The sequence below is a fragment of the Netta rufina genome (assembly GCF_964035555.1).
Source record: "Netta rufina genome assembly, chromosome: 3".
Classification (NCBI taxonomy): domain Eukaryota; kingdom Metazoa; phylum Chordata; class Aves; order Anseriformes; family Anatidae; genus Netta; species Netta rufina.
Window position 1 is genome coordinate 63,426,620 of NC_140125.1, and position 20,912 is coordinate 63,447,531.

Here is a 20,912-nt window from a genome sequence, read left to right on the forward strand (position 1 = left end):
TGTCACAGTACACATAAAGAAAACCCCAAAGCATACTGTGCTATCACAAGCAATTTGTGAGCTTGGTTCAGATGCAAACGTCCAAAAAAAAAAAAAAAAGTCTTAAAAAAAAAATCCTTACGTTATGACAGCACTTGGGAGCCCAAGTCAAGAATTTAAGACCTCTTTGTGCTAAACCCACAGAAGATTGTTCTAATCCTATAAGGTTTACGTTCTGTATGCGATGAAAAACAGTGAACTAAAAGTCAAAGATTACAGGAGTTTCATCATCAACACCAAAATACTTTGAAACAGAGAAGGCATATTTTTGAAGTCTCCTTTCAGTAAAGAACTTTTCATACGTTTAGTAGTCCTCAAATACACTAACTGTGCTGGGAAGCATACAAAAATTACTTTTCATAATTCAACTAATTCTCCTTGGGAAGTCCTGGTTCTGAAGAAATAACGAGTTATCAGCAGTCTTTTCTGTAATTCACCATCACTCTTACAAGTAATGCCCACAGGATTTCTGCTGTCAGAACAAAGCAGCAAGCATCCCCCAGAAACCCTTCAGGTGCTTGGTCTACACAGGCAGCTCAGCTGTTGCCAGCACAAATCCCACCTCTCGAAATCAGTAAATCTGATTACAGGAGCACAGATTCACCCATGCAGCTTAAATAAGTACTTCCTTCCAGTGATAAGACTGCAATCATAACACACTATAGTTCGGCTTAACCAATATTTCTCCACAGTACATCGAGATGTTATGTATGCGTTGCACAAAGATAAAGATGACGTGTAGGTGCAGAAATACTGAAGTCTTTGGGAGGGATAGGAGTAGATTAAATTAATGCAACTTCAAGAGAACCAAAAGCTGTACAAGATGGTCTATGAAAAAAATAATTCAATATATGCCTTTAACTAGATGACTTGATGCCAGTTCTTTAGAAGCAAGAATAACCTACAGACAAGATTAGCTCTTCAAACCACGCAAATGTACTTAAAACTAATTTTAAAAAGCAGGTTGTGTTTTTCCTCAAAAATTAAAGAAACCATGGGCAGGGAGAAAGAGGTATGTAAATGAGGGAAAAATTATGTACGCTATTTTTAAATTTAAGTAAGCTTAACTGACCATCTCTACCACGCTCACACACTCTTTACTGTCTTAAGCACATGCTTTCATTGCAATTTGCCTCAATGAGAAATCAACATCAGAAGCAAGTTCTAATACTTCGAAAGATACAGCACTTACTGTATCACATTTGTAATGATGACACAAGTATTGTTTTGGTAAGAGGTCTTATGACTGATTTTAAAGAAAATAGTCAAAAGGTTTGTTTTCAGCCATCTACAACAGCTACAGGTTCAGAGGACATACAGAAGGTTTCACAGAAATCTGTTAGTCAAACATCAGAAGAAAGATTAACAGCACCACTTTCTCTAGATCTTTCACTCAAGACCTATGGAGATTTACTTAAAATTGGGATAGGTCCCCAATTACTGTTGAGATTCCTGCTCTTTCAAACCATGACACTAACATTACATCTCCTTCTCTCATAATCTCTTTTTCAACTGTTTCATTTTTAGGTATTTATATCACATTCTAAACAGCAGGAAAAATACAGGACTTCAGGATTGCACACAACGGATTTCCAATCAAAGACCACAAGAAATCACAATTATACTTACTTTAGAGCACAAGTGAGAATGCATACACTTTGAAGACAAAAAATTGGTCTCATGACAATAAATGAGCCAATTTTAGGCCCTTTTGTATGGATCTCATGATAATATAGTTGCACTTACCAGCTACAGAAGACCTGCTGTGCAGGAGCAAGGCACTAGACTGATTCAGATGTCAGTTTTGAGAAGGTTTTGTTTGTTTTTGTTTTTTCCTTTTAAAGCTAGAAGACTGAAAACATCCCCCCCAATTTAATAAACTACTTTAATATACAGATTTAATACATTCAGTCGTAGCAATGAAACACAGGCATACACAGCACATTAATGTTTTACTCTCTGCAAACTAGAGCTGAAAAAAAATTAAGGAAACAGAAGAAATCTATTGCATTATCTCATCCACCACCTTGACACAGAAAATCTCCAAATTACAAACATCTATGCTTAGGTCTATCTTTGAACTGTTTCCCACAACTGCCTTTGGAAACACCTTGTTTCAAACATATCTCACAATATTCACCTATCTTCTCGCTGTGCTTTTCTCTTTCGTGAGAAGAGCTAAGCACATTCTCTTTGTTTTAGAGCACAGGCTATATAAACTATATGAACTTCTACTCTCCCTGCATAGTAGATTGTATTTAAATTATCATCACGTTCACTTTAAGTATCAGAGCTTTCTCAAAACAGAAAAACACCGGTTATTTCAAAGTTATTTCAATTCAGCTTGTAGTTTTGAGGGAAAGCTGTGCCACACATTCCTTTACACATATATAAATTAAAAGTGCAGGTAATTATATTATTCTTATTTATCTCAGCCCAACAAAAGGGACAAAGTTACCCCTGAATTCCTAATCCAAAAGTCAGAGAACAGCTCAATACAGTGAAGAGCAACTCTCCAAAACCTTAAAGGCTTTAAAATTTTAGAAATCAAACTTCGGTCAAACCTACCCACCAGCAAGCAAATGCATAAAATTTAGCTCAAAAGCTCAAACTAGTGTTATCTTATACATCTTATTTATCTTACTGGTTACAACCAGTAAGTATTAACATTAACTTGTAAAGTAATCAGCACAAGCAAAAAAAAAAAAAAAAAAAGTTTTTTTAGATCACAATTTCTTGTTTTTCCATTTTAGCACTGACAGGAAAAACCACAGTTTCACTACCAGTAAAAATCAGTTATAAAAAAGTAACATACCAATGGCCACCAAACACCCAGGATCGCACACTTAACAGTACCATTTTTTGCTTCTAAGAAAAAATTTCATTTTACTCCTAAGCTACGTAACCAGCCAGCAAGTTAACTCAAGCAACTTACTTTTGCCTGGCATTCCATTTATAGCAGGATATTGTGCAAACATTTTTCATAGTTGGACCTTGTTAAGTGAAATTTAAGTGAAGTGAAAGATTTGAGGAATCTTTCAAGTCCCTGGATCCACTTTGTTGAGAATCTCCTCCTAAAGACAACAACAATTAAATTGCACATCCCAAAGCTAATGATATCCAGTATCAAACTGGAAAGTTTTGTGCAACAATTTCAAGTTTTTGAACATTATTAGCACACAGAGAGGGTATTTCCCCAAAAAAAAATATTGTCTTCAACTTGATTTTAGTTCTACCTCGAGGCTAAGAATAAATCCCAGTCTTTAAGAGAGACTCAGTAAAAGACTTCAGTAATTTAGAGCAAGATTTTATAGATCATCTGCTCTCCTGCTGTGCAACACACATGAAAAAGAGCAGCAAGGCTGCCAAGAGAAAAGGTAGGTTTAAAATATATGTATGCTTTCAGGAACTTGCCATATTTTAGGCAGCGTACGGTAATGCTAACAGCAATTATCCGAAAGCAAGGCCAAAATTAGAATTCACATTTGCAACAAAACATCACATTGCTCTGATTAGAACTAAGCCATGAAATCATCCATTCCTTTAAGTCTCTCTTGTGCTTCAAATCCATCCGTTTTGATTACGAGCTCACACGACAACAGAAGTGACCTATTCCACTGCCTAAGAGCTGTAGGGGATGCAGTGGCTGGGATGGCAGCTGGTTTCTTTATGGAGGGCTGTTATCCTATTGCAAAGCCAGTCTGGCTCTTTGAGATGCATTATACACATCTAGAATATTTTTGTACACTATAAAGACATAACTTTAATCCACATAATAATCCTACAGGTGTCAAATATAGAAATATTTTTCTGCAAATTGGCTACAAAATACTTGCTGTAATTTAGCCACTAAAAGTTAGTAACTTTATTCAACTAATAACCAAAACAAAGCTAGATAATTCCTTAGGTCTTCTATTAAAACTTCTAAGAAATTTCCAAGACTGCCTAAAGAGTTTTGTTTCTTTGAGTTTAAAAGGTAGGTATTTCAATTATCTAGAGAAGAAATTCAGTGTCACTGTGATTACAGAAAGCATGACTTGAGAGAAGTGTGGACAAACTCACATGATGTAAATAAAATAAATGTTCTATACATAAAAACTCTGAATCTGTTCCAAACAACAGAATTCATCAAAACATAAATTGTTACCAACATTAAATGGAAGAAATCTGGTCAAGGATGGACTGACAACTCACAAGTCTTCTATGAGTAGCTGATAACTGAAAGTGTACAAAAAAAAAAAAAAAAAAGCAAATGAGCTACGTAACCACGCCAAGGTTTTGGTTAAATTGAGTTTATTAATTAATGAGTTTTTTTTCTATTTTTTAAATTAAAAGGTGTAAGTTCACATGTTTAATGTCAGGCTTCACGTTTTCTCCACAGCACACTTCAAGCCTTCTTGAAGAAATCTTGTAGACTGCTGACCATTTCTGAACATTACCTGGATGCGTCCTGACAGCTGATATTTAAAGAAGGTAATTAAGGTATTAGCCTTACCAGCACGCACACCAGAAGGTAGAGTAAGCCCCTTGGCAGCACCACATTGGCAAAGAAAGAATAACATCCATTTCTCAAATACGTTCAATAGGAACTAACATGGCATATAGGAGCCTAACCGCCATGTATTGTATTGCATACTGTGAACACTACTTGCAATTACAGCTGTACACTTATTACTAATTATCTCCATTGTGTGAGCACCCAAAAAGCTCCAATTAGGAAGGAGGCCCCATTGTATGAGATTCCCTGCAAGTACACAAGATGACACGGTCCTGTATCAGACAGCTCAGTACGAATTTAAAGCAAGGCAAGTGAATAAAAGAAAAAGACTGGAGCACCAATACAAGAGTAAAGACAGAACTGGTCATTTACCTTCGGTAACTTTACGTAAAACTAGAGAATCGTGTCTGAATGACAAACATCACCTCTCCAAATTGCCAATCTACCCGCTACAAACCAACCAATTTTCATTGCAGCCAAAGTTTTAACAAGTGAGTTAAAGAAAAAAGGGTCACAGTGTCCATGCTGGTTAATCTCACCAGCAGGTAAGGTATCTACACTCATAGAAATCATACAATCTAAAGTTTCATTAAAACCTTTTTTTTTTCCCCACTCGTTTCTGGTCCTGAGGCAAGGCTCATTACTAATTCTAATCAGACATTAGTAGTAACAAGATGATTCAAGAAAATAGGATGACAATTTCATAGGAAAAGAATTACATCTCTTGGCATTAGACAGGCAGATCTCCAAAGCACTTACTAGCGTATAGTAACTTCAATCTTTAAAGAACGTCAACCACCAAACATCACCCTGAGAAGTTCTCTTCAGAAATCAATTATTTCTAGCACGCCCAAGTAAAGGCAACTGTTTCAAAGGCCCAGGTTTGCCTTCACGTATCTTCTTCATGCAGTCCACATCAGTTGGGCACAAAATACGTGTTGGAGGAACTATTTTATCAAAATTCCATTTTCAGTTTTTGTTGTGGTGGTGGTTTTCACTCAGCTCAATGGCTGACTCAAGCTGTATTGAAAATAAGTTTAAAAACTCACTTTTCTACTTCATATAGATGGTTTTTTTTCACCATTAAATTTTAAAGTACCCCTCAGGGAAAATATTCTTTGAGCCAAAATACGGCAAATTACTTCATTTCCCCTTGACCTACAATCAGGAATGAGCAGGATCACATCTCCCAAGCTCCAAACCCAACACTGCATTCACCAGAGCGTGCAGCCTCATTCCTCTTTCCCAGCCGATTAGCACCAACAAATTTGGCTCTGAAAATACTCAACACAGACCCTGACATTCAGCATTGCATTTGCACATATATATTTATGACTAAATCGGTTTCCTAGATGTTCAAAGGAGCTTTGCCACTGACATCATCTTACCGTACACCCTACCTATGTTCCAATTCTCTCTCCCAACCAAAATCCCAGCAACTACTCTATCGCTAAGGCAATCCATGTTAATTTTGTACTACCCTGAAGGAGTTCTGAAACCTTAAGAACATTAAAACACGTAACACAGCTTTCTCAAAATTTGAGACCTCTTCTAACACACACAAAAAAAAAATCTGAAAAAAACAAAACAAAACACCCTACATATAGCAAATGGATTAGTAATAATTTTTAAAGGAGGCTTAAAAACGCAGCTCATACAGGAGCTTTCTTTGTCCCACAGTATTTCTTTAGATGGGCTATATCACTGTTTATTAATTATTTTGACAGGGCATTGACGATGCTTTCTTTTTTTCCCCCCTTAAATATGCTTGTGTCTGTACTGCACATTAAAGAAGGAAAAGCTCAAGGAATTCCATCATCTGATCTTAAGTGCAAAAGCACGGCAGCTCTTCATTCCCATGGGAGTTCATTACACAGGCTAAAACTCAGCGTTGGGAAAGCTTTGCCCTCCCACACAAACAAGCCTTATCCAATTCAGAATAGCAATTAGTATCGCTAACGTGTTGGCTGACGCACAGGCAACAACAAAGCGCTGTTGTATGTATCATTTTTCATTTCTTAATTTCCTTTTATGACTGGCAACACTTCAAAATCATGAGTGTGTTGCCACTCCTTAGATACATCACCTAGGATGAGGCCACGCCATTCAAGCACTTTACTTAGGATTCTGCCACTCCTTTCTGACAAGACAGCATCAACCGCTGGCCAGACGCATCAGATGCTGTAGAAAGGGCCAGGAGAATGAAAATAAATCGGTGTCCTTTATCCACCAACACTAGGAGATTGTCTATCTGTGTCACTAAGCTGTTTCAGTTCCACGTCCTGGCCTCAATCCAGATTGTGCTGGGACCAGAGTAACAGTCTAAATTAGATGAGTTTGTCGTTGGCCTGTGGCAGATGGAGCAATACACCCTAAAGCCCCAAGAAACAGGGAAGGCGCAGCTTGCTTCCTTCTTACATTAATTGCTGCTGGCAATGGACACCGCTTCTGACTGGCTCCTGAAGGATGACAAAACCTGGGCACAGGGACACTAACAGAGGAAGTTCTGGGAAGATTCAGAATATTATTTCCATTGTGCAAACAAAAGGAAAACAGTAACTTTCTAATTAGCACACTAGCAGCTATGTCACAAATAGCATTTTCATGTTCGTACTCACACTTGCGTTTGTGCAAGCAAATAGTGTACCTGACAGCATGAAGCAGCTACACGTAAGCAGCTGTGGCATTACGTACCTGACGTGGTAATCCAAATTCTGAAGGAAAATAAAAAAAAAGTAGAAAACTACACACAGGCCCCCTGGGAGTCAGACTGCTCTGAACATACCAACACTTCCTATTTCTCTCAAATACTTCTAGGTTAAGTTCTATTATCAACTCTTCTCGCAATATTTTAACCAGAAACTAAGTAGCTTCTGACTGACAGTAACTTCCAATTAACAGCCTCCAGCTCCAGTATTTTGTATTCACGACCTTGCATTTTCTGCAACTAAATATCCTTCCACTTTATTATTTAGCTCCTCAGTGTCTTCAGTGACTTGCCTCTTTGTTTGTCAGAACATATTTGGTTTCTGTTTCAAAAATTATCTTATTAAGAACATAAAACCGATCCCAACACCTGATATTCAGGACCTCCACTTATGGCTTTCCATATATTTTCTTCCAAGACCTCCCACTGCCATTTTCTTTCAACCCATTCAATCCATTCTTGACCTGTCCTGCAATTAGAGCAAACTTCATTAGATCCAGTCTCTGTAATAAATCAAAAATTTCGTCAAGGTTCATAGGCATGAGATCTGACACTATTCCTTCCTTAAGAAGAATAATTAAAAAAAAAAAAAAATCATTTACATGGCATATGAACTGCAACTTAAATGAATGCACTTAGAAGAAATGAAACTCCTCTCTACTGGAAACTGAATTCCTCCCTCCTCCTGACCCCTTTAATTAGTTCCCTTCATTTATCCAAATCTGTCAATCTAGAAAGAAATATTACCGATCTACTGTTACCTTTCATTGCATCCACAATGCTTTAAATTTAAAGCAAAGCCTTTTCATCAATGAACCAAGCTTACCCTCTACAATCAAGATTTTATTTTTCTAAATTTTCTCAATATTAAAATACTGCCTTATATGCTGCTACTTAGTAAATAAACATCTCTCTCAATACAACCAGAAGCACCTCTACTTGTCAATAAATAAATTCTTCTCCAACTAATCCCGGAAAGAGAAGGTGGAATTCAGCTTCTGATTAAGTTTCCTAGTTGTAAGATGTCTACTTCAGGGTGACATTAACAGCTCCCTAGGCTTCAATAATTGTGTTGCCTAACCTCTTACTACATCAGTGGAGATCTAGACACACAACTGGCATTAGATACTAAAGCGTGCTTACACAACAATTCTAGTTAAGATGAGTATCTGAAGCAGATTCACAGTAACCCAGAAATTTATCTTAACAATCCCGTAGTGATTTTTTAAAAAACACAAATTCCATACTATTTTTCTATCCTTCAGCCGTTAAGAAAACGTGTTAACCCTCAGACTTTATTTTGCATCTTTCCTAAATAATGAATGCTTTCTAACACTCACGATAGTCAAGAAAGTTACCCTAGCTTATCTGCTATGCCAATATGCAATATCATGATAATTTTGAAGTTTCCCAACATCCAGCTTTATGTTCTGAATCACTCATCCAAGCTATTCCATCTTACCATCCTGATTTGATGATTGTAAGGAAAATAAAAAAATCTCGTCTTACTGATCACCTCATATTACAATCAAAGTGCTATGCCTAATTTTGCTTATTTGAGACCACAAAACCTCTTGAAGTTGGTATTCCCCTGAATATATACACTTTGTGCAAGTTACCACTACAGAATAACAGACATCTGACAGCTCATACAAGTTACTGTTCCTCATAACCTTTACTATTTGTTGGTCCCCTCCACCGTTACCTCACTCAATACTATTTCCTTTTTCTCCTCATGCCTCCCACCACTCTCCTTCCAACTCTGAGTGCAAGTTTCCCTTTTTGTTTGCTCTCCTTGACAACTCAGGGTCCAGAGGAGATGCTTTATGGCCATTAAGACATCATGCAAAGCGAAGCAGTCAATCTGCAGATTGCACCACTTACTACAGAAATCTTCATAACGCCCCAAACTACGATAACAATGCAGGTTTCAATATCCAAAAGGTACGGAGACACAGGCAGGAAGAGACAGCCAAGACCACACACTCTCCCTTACAAGCTTTTAAATTAACTCTGCTGGCTGAGAAAGCCGATACAGCAGCCACATCTTAGAGGTCAGCAAGACCACAGAAAGACACCTGCAGCCAAAGAACAGCAAACAAATCATCAGGTCACACAACTAAGAGCACAGTACATAACACAGAAATAATCTTGCATCGTTACACAATTTGCTAGCACCCCCTCACCTGGAATAGCATGTGCACCAGCATTATCAGGGAAGTCAGGTTTTGTATAAAGGGGGAGCTAATGGTAATACCGCGGAGCACAGGAACATGCAGAAGTGTGGAAGCTGCTATTTTTTCTCCTAATAAAGTATCGTAACTTAAACTGAGTTCAAACTTCAGTTTTTCCTGTTCTATAAATCAAGGATAAAGATGCCTTTAATTAATTTAACAGATGGCAAATTAAAAACCAATGCAAAACTATATTTTCTATCTGAAGTATTATTAGATTGTGAAACTCTGCGACAGCGCTGTTAAAACCAAGAATTTAGCAAGGTCAAAAAAAGACTATCCAGTTACAGCATTTTTCTTGACAGCCTTCCAGGGTTTTAATTAAGTTAAAGAAACAAAAAATCCACGACACTATTTCTTAAAGGATATTAAACCTTATGGGTTAAATTTGAAGTTAGCATCTTGTTATCATGATTTGACCTACCACAAAGGCTAAGTTTATTTATAACTAATATATAACGAACTCCAAGAATTCTTCAATAAGAAGTATCTAGTGTTGAAAACAAAAGAACTGTTAGCTGCTTAGAAACTGTGTGAACCAGTAACAACTTGTATACTAGCAGATTCGTTTTAAAGAGTAGATTTTCTATGCTTCACCCAAACTTTAATGAAGGTAAGCGGTCAGGTATTAAAATAAAGTGCATCTTTACATTAGATGGAAGAACAGTATTGGCAAACAACTGTACAGCATAACATTCTGATTACTTTCCTAAAAAGTTGTCATTTGTTTGAATGATCTCGTAATGTAAGCTTGACTGAACTGGTGAATTCTCTCAAAAATGAATTCTATTACTTATTGCAAATATTCAGCTTAAAGCTTGATTGAATTTGTTTGACTGCATTCCCCCTCCACAATTTTCAGACTGAAAATATCTTGTAGATTTAAAGGGGAATTCATGCCTGAAGCAAAGGAGCAAAAAGCTCAAAAAATGCAAAGCAGCAGCTACGCAGAGGTATTTAAAAACAAAACCAAACCAAACTTTGGTATCAGATGACAAATAATTACATTCCACCCTTCCCCAAGCAACAGAACCCTGTTTCTCATGGAAGTCCACTATGTAATAGGCAAGAAAAGCATATACAGCTTTGAAAGAGGAGGTTCCCTTAATTTTGATTTGATTTATGCCAGAATATATGCTGGGTCGATTCTGTCTACATCACAGGCACCAGCCACAGAAGAGTACAACTGTCAGCTGTGCTCACAGATGAGAAGACTAGCTCCAAGGGAAAACGCTGCCCTAGATATTTGTATAGGCACACTCTACAGACTCTGCTATCATTCTTCCCTGAATAAACTTAATCCATTACACTTGATGAAATGTGCCCGTAACGCTCCCAAGAGAACCAGCAGCACAGGACACGCTGTTCCACCCTCAAAAGCGGTCTATGAGGAAGAAAAAATTAATAAATAAATCATTAATCACTGGTATTCATGGCTTGAACATCAGGTACAAAAGGAGGCACACCATTTATCTCGATCTAATTAGAATATTCCAGGACTACAGTTGAATACTTTAAGATTAGTATTCATAGCACAAGCTCCATAATACGCATTTTCATACATTAACTCTTTATAAATAAACAAAAGAGCTTGCTTAAAAAGACAATCTGTTCAAATATTCCAATAGTTTTATAGGAATAATTAGTTAAGCAGTACTTTTCAAAGCGCTCAGAATTCTGAGCATAAAAACTTGCTCCAGAACTGTGAAACATCAAGTCTGGTGCTTCAAAAAATGAACTTTTAATTGGCATGGTTTCACATCGAAGCACTCTTTAACCATCTAAGAAAGGGACACAGCAGCAACAGCTTCTATCTGTGGTTTGTCTTCGGGGTCATGACTCTGTTTTAGGCACATATAAATGAGACCACGACCTAGAGCAAGAAGGCATTCTTTAGCCATTTGAGTCAGTCTGGATCCAAAGTGGGGATGATATGACCTGTCGTACCTATTATTTCTATACATTGATTCAATGATTTAAAAAGACAGACTTCAGGAGGTAGAGAAGCAAAAAAAAATAAAAACAATGACACCCACACCAAATGAACCATTAAGATTTAAAAAAACACAGCTATTTTGACCTAGTCCAACAAGCACAAAACTGCTCGATCTGGACTATAATACGTATCACTCTTTAAAATAATACTTTCTTGTGCAAACTTAAGAGTAACAATACTTCGACACATTGGTCCCAGATATTATATTAGTCTAACACCTTGTGACACTGCACTCCCCAGTTATCTGGGACTCCCCTTAGACTGGCTGCTGAAATTTGACAAATCCTGTTTTGCTGCAAGACCGCCAGAAAGTCTAAGCATGCTCTCACTCAATGGGTAAAAAGCAAGAAAAGACCAACACCAACAACACGTCAACTGGTGGAGATCACCAAGACAACCTTGTGATGGATCTCTCCTTCACTTCAAACCACCTTGAGCTACAATGTCTTACCTTGACACACCGGACACACTAAATATGGGTAAAGTGCCCCTAATCAGACCTCATCCAAGCTGGATTTTGTTTTGTTTCCCCCCCCACTCTCAAAATAAAAACTCAAGTAAGGATTGCTATTTTCATAATTTCTAACACTATGAAAAACAGGCTTATACCAACCTTGCAATCCTAAGATTATTGCTCAACAAGACTACAAGAGAGAATTTTTAAGATGTATCAGCTACTACAAACCCATCTTTCTAGTCCCAAAACACATCTTACCTGCTCCCTACTCCCCATCTTCTTTTCCTCTCCTACCTAAGTACACAATATGAATTAGGCATCTGCTTTTTCAGAAAATTAAGAGGAATGCCATTTACCATGCTGTAACTTCTTTCTATCAACCATGAGAAAGGCAGCTAATACCATTGTCTATCCTAAAAAAGCACAAATCAAGTAGGCGCAAACTTTAAAAAAGCCTCACTTTGTAATACAGAACCATGTATGTGATTTCTCTATACACTTGGGGAAGCTTGACATTATGGTATCATTACACACTTAAAAGCTCAACTGCAGGTGTTCAACAACTGATTAGTACTATAGTGCTCAAAAGCTATTTACAGCATTCAACCTTGTTTGGAGGGGGGGAAAAAAGCTTTAGTACAACTATTTGTATAAATTTCACAACTTTAGTTTTCCATCCAGAATATATGCAATCTCCATTTAAGTATATTCTTCAAAATAAACTCACATGGATTCTTGACTCATCCTAAATCAAAGTTCTTCCAAATTTTAAGAAAATTGTAATTTCTTCCAGATCTGTAAGAAGCAGAACTACAGAACTAGTTTAAAAATGAGCAAGTTAAAATTAACTAGCTCTGTAAGAGAAAACAATTATAAAGGGGGAACACTAGGGGCTATACCATAGTAAATAAACTACTTCCCTCCCAAAGACTGCTAAGCATGCTACTTAAAAGCATGCTACTTAAAAAGGTAGCATGCAACAAAATAGTGCAGAGTTAGGAATAAGGGAATAGCAAGTAAGGATTCTGGTGCAAATCTTCTCTTTAAATACCCCATTTTGACAAAGTTCCAATAGCGTAATAGAAAATTTACGCTTTACCATTACTGCTTTATTCAATATTCAATAAAAATAAGTGTCTGACCAACAACTGTCCCCCACCCACACAATGTATAACTAGCATTCAAGAGCTGAGGCTCTGCCCATTGCTGACAGTTCCATAAACACACATGAATAGAGCTTATTTAACGTGGAATCAAACCACTTGAGTTAAGCCCACTTGTTCAGAAAGACTGTCACTCCCATAATAAATTCATTTGGACAGTAAAAGTCTGTTTAATGCAGATCCAAACCCAAAGCCCTCAACACTTCTGTCTTTCAAGATTTCAGACGGTAAAAAAATGCCCCAGCAAAGGAAGGGATACACGGCATTACCGATCAAGGTGAAAAATTGATAAATATCTGAGGTATATATGTAATTTTTAAGATAATTGAGGACAGGAAAGGAAAAGAAGGTATGGTTTAAAAATGCCCAGGTAATTCTAGTGTGGTTTCTCCACCTCATCACATCCTTAAGAGGCAAATGCTCCTTCCTGACCCCAGGACTGGAAACATGTACAACAATGAACACGATGAAACAAGACATGCAAAATATAGCTTAAAATAATTCCTTATTTGCTAGCCATCTAGGACCAGAAAGTAAGGCCCCCTTGAGAAAAGCTGACTCATAAATGCTTTTCAGGGATGAACAGCCCTAAACCCTCCTCTTAGCAGCATTTCTGAAGCCATCTGGCAAATCTCAGCAGCCTACTTTTCTCTCTTCCTCCTGTACATTGGGAAAAAATTCATTAACATTTGTGTAAGACTCCAATTCAGGCATTTTCCACCACTGGCCATAAACCTCCATCCCCGTAAGAATCTGCTCATGTCATTTGTACAGATCTGAAAACTAATCTATGTCTCCTTCTCTGGAGATATTCAAAACCTGTTTGGATGTGATCCTATGCAACGTGGTCCAGGTAACCTTGCTTATCAGGAGGGTTGGACTAGATGATCTCCAGAGGCCCCTTGCAACCTCAACCACTCTGTGACTCTCTCATTCCCAGAGTCTCCTTCCAGGTCAACTCCACCTTAATACCTTCTCTCTCATGAGACAATCTTTCTGTTCTCCAGGCTTTCTTGCATGACAAGCTGGTCTCTCATTCTTAATAAAAAGTTCTCAGTTGCATAATTTGTTTTTTATTTGGATTAGTACTACTCTCTCATCTTCTCAGTCTTTCATTTGGGTTATTACCTCAACTTTCTCTCTTTGTCCTGCCTCTTTCATGGCTTTTCCGTGAAACCATCCAGCCATGTCTTCTTTATTCTTATGTAGACAGGTGACCTTTCTTCTTCTGTGATACCTTATTTTGGCCTAGTTCATTTTACCTCCTAATTTTTAAAACGAAGTTTGTTTCTCAGGTTTCTCTGGTTTTATAGAGTTGTTCTTCAGCAAATGATCACCCTTTTGCAAGTTACTCAGACCTCAGAAGACTTCTGGCTAACTTTTCATGTTAATAATCTGATATTTCTCAGTTATATGAGTACACTTTACCTCACTATCTAAAGGACAAAAGGATAGGAAAAGAAGAAAGTATTTAGTCGTGCAAATTCAGGGAAAAAACTTTCATCCCTGCATTCATCACCTTCTAACAGCATGTGTGAAAAGATCAGCCAGTAGACATCCTTCAAGCAATGTTCACAAGTGTTTGAGGAGATTGTAGCAGGAAAAACCTCAAAGTTCTTCAGAAAAAAATAAAAATTTCCTAAATTTGTACCAAAAGCATCTGGGCAGCTATCACGAGTTACATGATTATTGTGACTTATCAAGTAATAGTAACATATATGCCTTGGATTAATAAACAGTTTTAAAGTTTGGCTACCAATTTTATCATACACTTAGTTTATCACACACTTAGCTGTAGTTTTAATGTATTTTCTATTACGGTACTATCAAAATGAGAACTATTTAGGCAACAGCACTTTTTCAAAAATGTAATTTGCCAATTATTTAAAAAAAAAAAAAACTACTAACTTTGTAGATGTTTCTAAACATTTTGTTACAAGCCTTTTAGACAATTAGCAAGAGTTCTTATCTATACTTCACGTGCTATATCTACTTCTTTGCATTTAGGTATCAGTGAGCCATCAAATTTATATGAATATTCTTCAAATAGAATAGTCTTTGGCAAGAACTACCTGTTCTGCATTTCTGCTAAATAGCTGGCTTACCGTAATTGAACAGCCATAGTACAAGTAAAAAATAATAAACACAATCTGAAAACTGCATTCATACAAAGGTGAAAAATGAAAATGTGCTCCCATAAATGTAAGAAAAGAATTCATGCCCCTTAATAGCTTGCAATTTGTTCAGGTCACATTTTACCATGACAAAACCTAGTCCTCTTTGACTGTATTAATCTGAATTATTCTATAGACATTTTAAAGCTTTTTATTCTTCTTGATGGGAATGGTCTTTTTTTTCCCCAAAACTGGTGTCTCATTACTCCACCAACCCTACTCCTGCCTGAACATTCAGCCCCACTCATTAGAACAAACATCTGCTACAAACATTATTAATGAGATACGTATCAAGGGATAGAGCAAGCCGCTAACCACCTGGGCTAATCACTTTACAGTACGAAGTTGCTAACACTGAGTCATACAGTACGCCTTGAACATACTGTAACAATTAGCTTATTCAGTCAGCGACTAATATTTCAGCAAGCCCAGCCCTAGAAAATTGGATGCATTTGTAAAGCTATCCATACCTGGTAGCTATTGCTAATATAAAACATATATTTCATATTAAAAAGCCCAAAGGCATCATTTTAGCAGTGGAAAATTTGTCCTTTTGATTTCGGTGCCTCATGAATAGATTAGCATAAAAATGATTTTTAAGACACTAGAGGTTTGACAACTGTTCCGGGAAATATACAGAACAGAGCTCACGCCAAACCAGGCAAAATAACTGCAAACTTAAGTACATTTTTAATAATAATACAACACGATTTTGGAAATGTTTTTCCCCAAAACAGAATGGCTTCCATATAAAATTTACAGGCAAAGAACTGGCACACAGGAAGTATTTTTCCAAAGACAGACGATGCTAAGTGAACTTCAAGGGTCTTTTATCTCAAAGATCACTTTTCTAAACCTGAGATGAACAGGTACAGATGCCCACACACAGACATTTATAAACAAGCTTGCTAAGTTCTTTGCTGATGACATCTAGCCAGCTCAGTGAAGGAAACACTGAGTGATTCTGCAGATCAGCCGTCAAGTGTCTAGTGTAGGCCTGGCTGAATCGCCCTGTAGAAGGCACTGGCTCCAACAGGAGTTCAGTGTCTCCCAGGCCCACCTGTAGACACCTACCTTTGGATGTTTTCTCCATGCCAAACTGTACTGGTGCTCTGTGGAGCACTGGGAAACACATCACAGGCCTCCCAGGTAGACATAGAAGAACATGAGGTGAGAGCACAAGAGCCTACCGTGCTATACACCAGGACTTTCTCACGTGCTTCTGGGCACCCATGGAGGCAAGACAGCCCTGAAATACCTTCTGTCCTTATTCAGTTTAGAAACATATAAAATAAGTGTGCTGCACTGTCATTTACCAGAGTGTCTTTGTAACACGTTCTGTGGGTATATACTGCATGCTCCTACAGACAGTATTCAGGACTGTTTGAGAGAACAAAACTGAAAAACCACCCTGGGCTGGCAGGGAGAAATAATTTATCCACACTGCATTTCCCTTTGGACTGAACACGTTGGTTTGCTCCAGAAGGTAACGTGCAGCAAGAACAAGGCATGTGCCTTGGTGGTGCTCATGGAAGGGCTCTGGAAGCGAGGCACTGAACAAGCAAGACCACTGGTGTGGACACATCCACTGCAAATCAGGACACAGCAAGCAAGGATAAGCCCAAAGATTTTGAACCTGGGGGTCCATTAGAATAGAGGAAGATGAGTTTTGACAAAAAAAAAAAACAAAACAAAACAAAACAAAACTCATAACTCATGCATTTACATAAGTGCATAAGTTAGTGCTCCAGTAAATTTCACCAAAACGTTTTATAGAATCACTGTCAAATAATTTAATTGGTTGAATCACATTATCTAGTCAGTGCAAGACGATAAATAATGCTCTTTTGGTTAGGGAAATACTTCTTCTAAAATTTTTTATTTTTTTTTTTTTATTATTATGGGTAGAAAAATATAGCAATACTAAGAAAACAAGAACATTCAGCTCCAGTTGAAATCAATAGGAATAAGAGACACCTTTGGAGAAAAATGTAAGTCCTCAATGAAATTACTGGTACTATATGCCAGTTAAGGCAATCTACAAATAAGGCTTTCAGCTTTGAAACCTCTAGAGAAAACTACTGCTGAAGGAATAAAATGCAAATATTTAACAATGGTGAAATATAAGAAGTTTGGCCAGGCTGAGCAAATACTGTTATTAACCCTTATGAGAGAGTTTTATTCAAGTGAGAAAGCATAGAATAAAGTTGTTAGTTAAGTACCTACTTTTCTGTACATCCAGCCAGCCTGATGAAACAGCAGTACTCTTTAAACCAAAATGATACACAAAACCACAACGAAAACAACTATGTAAGCAAAATAACATTGCAATATCCAGCTTAGGCTGCTGTATCTGTCACGCATTTAACAGAATATGTTCAGAGATGTGTGACAACAGGGGTTTCATTTCCAGATAAAGTGAGTAAGGTATCTGTAAATGGATCTCTAGTAACTCATGTCTTAATATTAAATGCAGGAAGGTCATGTCTGTCAACACAAACATTCAGAATAATTAATGAAAATCTGTTTAATTACACAGGGAGCCTGGACCACTGAAGAACAACAAAATAATTAGAAGCACATCCAGTGTAAAAATTGCCAGTCATTTTTCATTGTTCATTAGCGTGGCTATCACACACACTGCCTACATGACCAAATAACAGCTCATGTTTTTGTCTTTAATCTCTTTCATAACATTCCTTCAGCTGAATTTCATTAACACTGGATCTGCGTAGCACCAATTTCTTCTCTGAGCATACCTATCTTCTCCATAACTGTGCTTTATTTGTATTATATAACTGAGCAGTTTCCTCAGTTTTATTCTTAATTATTAATCCTGAATTTTAAAAATGCGGGATAAAACACCCCGAATATTTAAAATTCCTCTAAGAAAGTATATACACACACTTTAATTTCCTTCATGACAGTCAGTCCTTGTGGTGCACTATTTCATAGATAATTACTCCACTATTTGCAATGAATGCACCCTGTACATTTGAGTAAGAATTAAAGAATACTCCCTAAATCTTCACTTTTCCCAGTGAATACAACATGCCAAAGGCTTTTCATATTGAAAATAAAGAAAGAGAAATGTGAAAAACAGCTTCCAATCCTCTATCTTACTATTTGTTGTAAATTGTACCAAACTGCATCAGCCAATGACCCATAGTTTTTACCAGATTATTCTTCAGTTGCAATGCACACAAGACATTGCAGATGAAACATTTTTCCCCTTTAATATCAAATAGCCTTCAGTAAAAAAAAATTTAAAAAAAAAAAAAAAAAAAAAAAACTTTTTTTGGTGTTACTATTTCTAGAAGCAACAGGCTTAGATTATTTGAAAACAATTCCACAAAATATCCTTAATACATACGAAAATACTAGTGTAAATCAATCCCTAAAACAAAGGCTTCCTTAAGGAGCAAGATGTCAAAAAGACAAGGGCTACCAATCCCAATATCTGAGCTGCACGGGACATTAATACTTTGCAAACATTTTCATAGTTTTAGAAGTTAACTTCATGGATAGTATATCTGGAATGTGGATTAAAAGCATAATAAATGCAAAGACTCCCATCTGGCTCTTTGCATGGTCAATTTAAGTTGGCTGAGTTTATTTGTTTAGGCTCAACAGCATCTGAATGCACGGTACCGCTCTGAGAATAAGCCTGGGTCTCCCAACACGATGTTTCTGTAACCCAGCTCTCTCCAAATGCCTGCATCACATTAACGTTGGCCAACTGTGTGCACAAACATTTGGGTGATAAGGCCAGCATTCCCACCTTTTTCTTAAGGCTTGGATGTCATACTGAGTGGGAGCTTACTTTGTGTTTTCACATCATGTTCTGCCCAAGCTAATAAACCCTTGAAGTAAAAACAACACAGCTGAGAGGCATCTGAGGGGCCTTTTTAGCAGAAGATGGCTTAGTTCTGGCTGAGCTGTGCTGAATCCTGACTGACGCCGCGTGGAACCACTTGGTAGTTCTCATAAGACATCCAATTCCCCACATTTTCCAGACTTTTCATTACCTAGACTATTCCATTCTACGACTGAAGACACCAAACCTAACAAAACAGCAAACGCAGGGAAAATCTTTTGAAGACATCCTACATCATTTGCTGATTTGGTACTAAAACTTTGCTTTGTTGTGTCAGCACACGGAAAGGAGCATGACTTCCATTACAAAGTGCTGAAGCAAAACTTTTTGCCTTTATCTATATACAAAACCAGTTTGAAAACAAGAACTCTCATCTCCTCACATCTCATCCATACAACTGATGCCTTCTAACTTGTGTTCGTGTGAAGATTGGTCTCCCGTGATAGTCTAAAACGCTGGGCACAAATAAGCCCAAGAGTCCTCCTCTTACCACATGTACGTTCACTGTAATTGTGCTGTTTCTGATCAAGTCAAAGCAGGTTGAAAATCTATTCATTTGCTTTAAGTGAATACAAATTAAAGTCATTCCACTTAGTACAGATTACAATTGCTTAAGTACTACTGTATGTAAAGAACATATTTCAGAAGTCAAGATCGAACTGTTGAAAATAATTAGATGCATCACACAATTCAAGTTCTTCCTGTTAGTGAGACACTACTGAATAAGACATTCCTGCGAGATGCTATTGAATATGATATAAGAAGTATTGTTACCAACTACCTTAAGAGAGTGCTCACAACAAAATAGAAGACCATGATCTAAATGCTACAAGTGGCATAGGTCAAGACCATTTCCATTAATATCTAGGATTCTTGATTTTAGTTTTGAAACCAGAAATACTGAAGAAAAAAGGTTAGAGCATCACTCCCCAATGGTTATGTTTCCAGTCATCCAAGGCCTCAAGAAAATAGCTGTAATTTCAGAAATGTTCCAAATTATTAAAAACATTCTGTCCTACAAAAATAATCTCAATTTTGGAATTTAAGAATTTGACTCAATGAAGATTTGCTTATACGAAGAGCCACAGTACCTTTTTGCAAGAGTAGATGAACAACAGTGTACCTAACATTTGGGGGTTTATTTCCATGTGACTAAGAAATACTTTCTACACCTCATCCAAACTGTTGGGGGAAGATGGAAGACCCTGTGTGACACAGCTCTTTCATACAAGTCTGAAAGCAACAAAAGGATACCACACAGATGATGTTCAAATCAGAATCTCACAAAACTAGTCACCTTGAGAACGTGTCCTGGGGACTGCACCACAGAAAATGTTCTTGTCATGCTGGAGTTAGCTAATGCTCAATGCATTTGTTAAAACATTTCAACCATCAACTGACCCATGCTAGTTACAGCAATCAATGAACGAACAGCTGGCACAGCCTCTCTCTTCATACTTCTTACAAAGCTGTTAAGGGATTTTGATCAGGACCATTAAGTTTTGTTAATATCAATAATTCAAGTAAGCACTGAAATACTACGACTGCAAAACAGGCAATTGCAGTTGTAGAAGTTATCAAGTAGGAAAAGTTGCAAGTGACGTGTTTGTCATTCTGTACTCGGTAACGTATGGAGTTTCTTCTACCCTGAAATGCTAACATGAGAAAAAAGGAGAAATTAGATATAAGGATCCCTGGAGGTGTTCGAGGCCAGATTGGATGGGGCCATGGGCAACATGACCTAGGGGGTGGCATCCCTCCCCAGAG

The 20,912-nt window shown here is 37.3% G+C and overlaps 1 protein-coding gene across 2 annotated transcripts in view; it reads right to left on the reverse strand.

Annotated features, from left to right (window-relative positions):
• Positions 1–20,912, reverse strand: part of RNGTT (RNA guanylyltransferase and 5'-phosphatase) — a 179,383-nt gene that overhangs the window by 131,074 nt on the left and 27,397 nt on the right. The gene's annotated exons all lie outside the window — the stretch shown is intronic.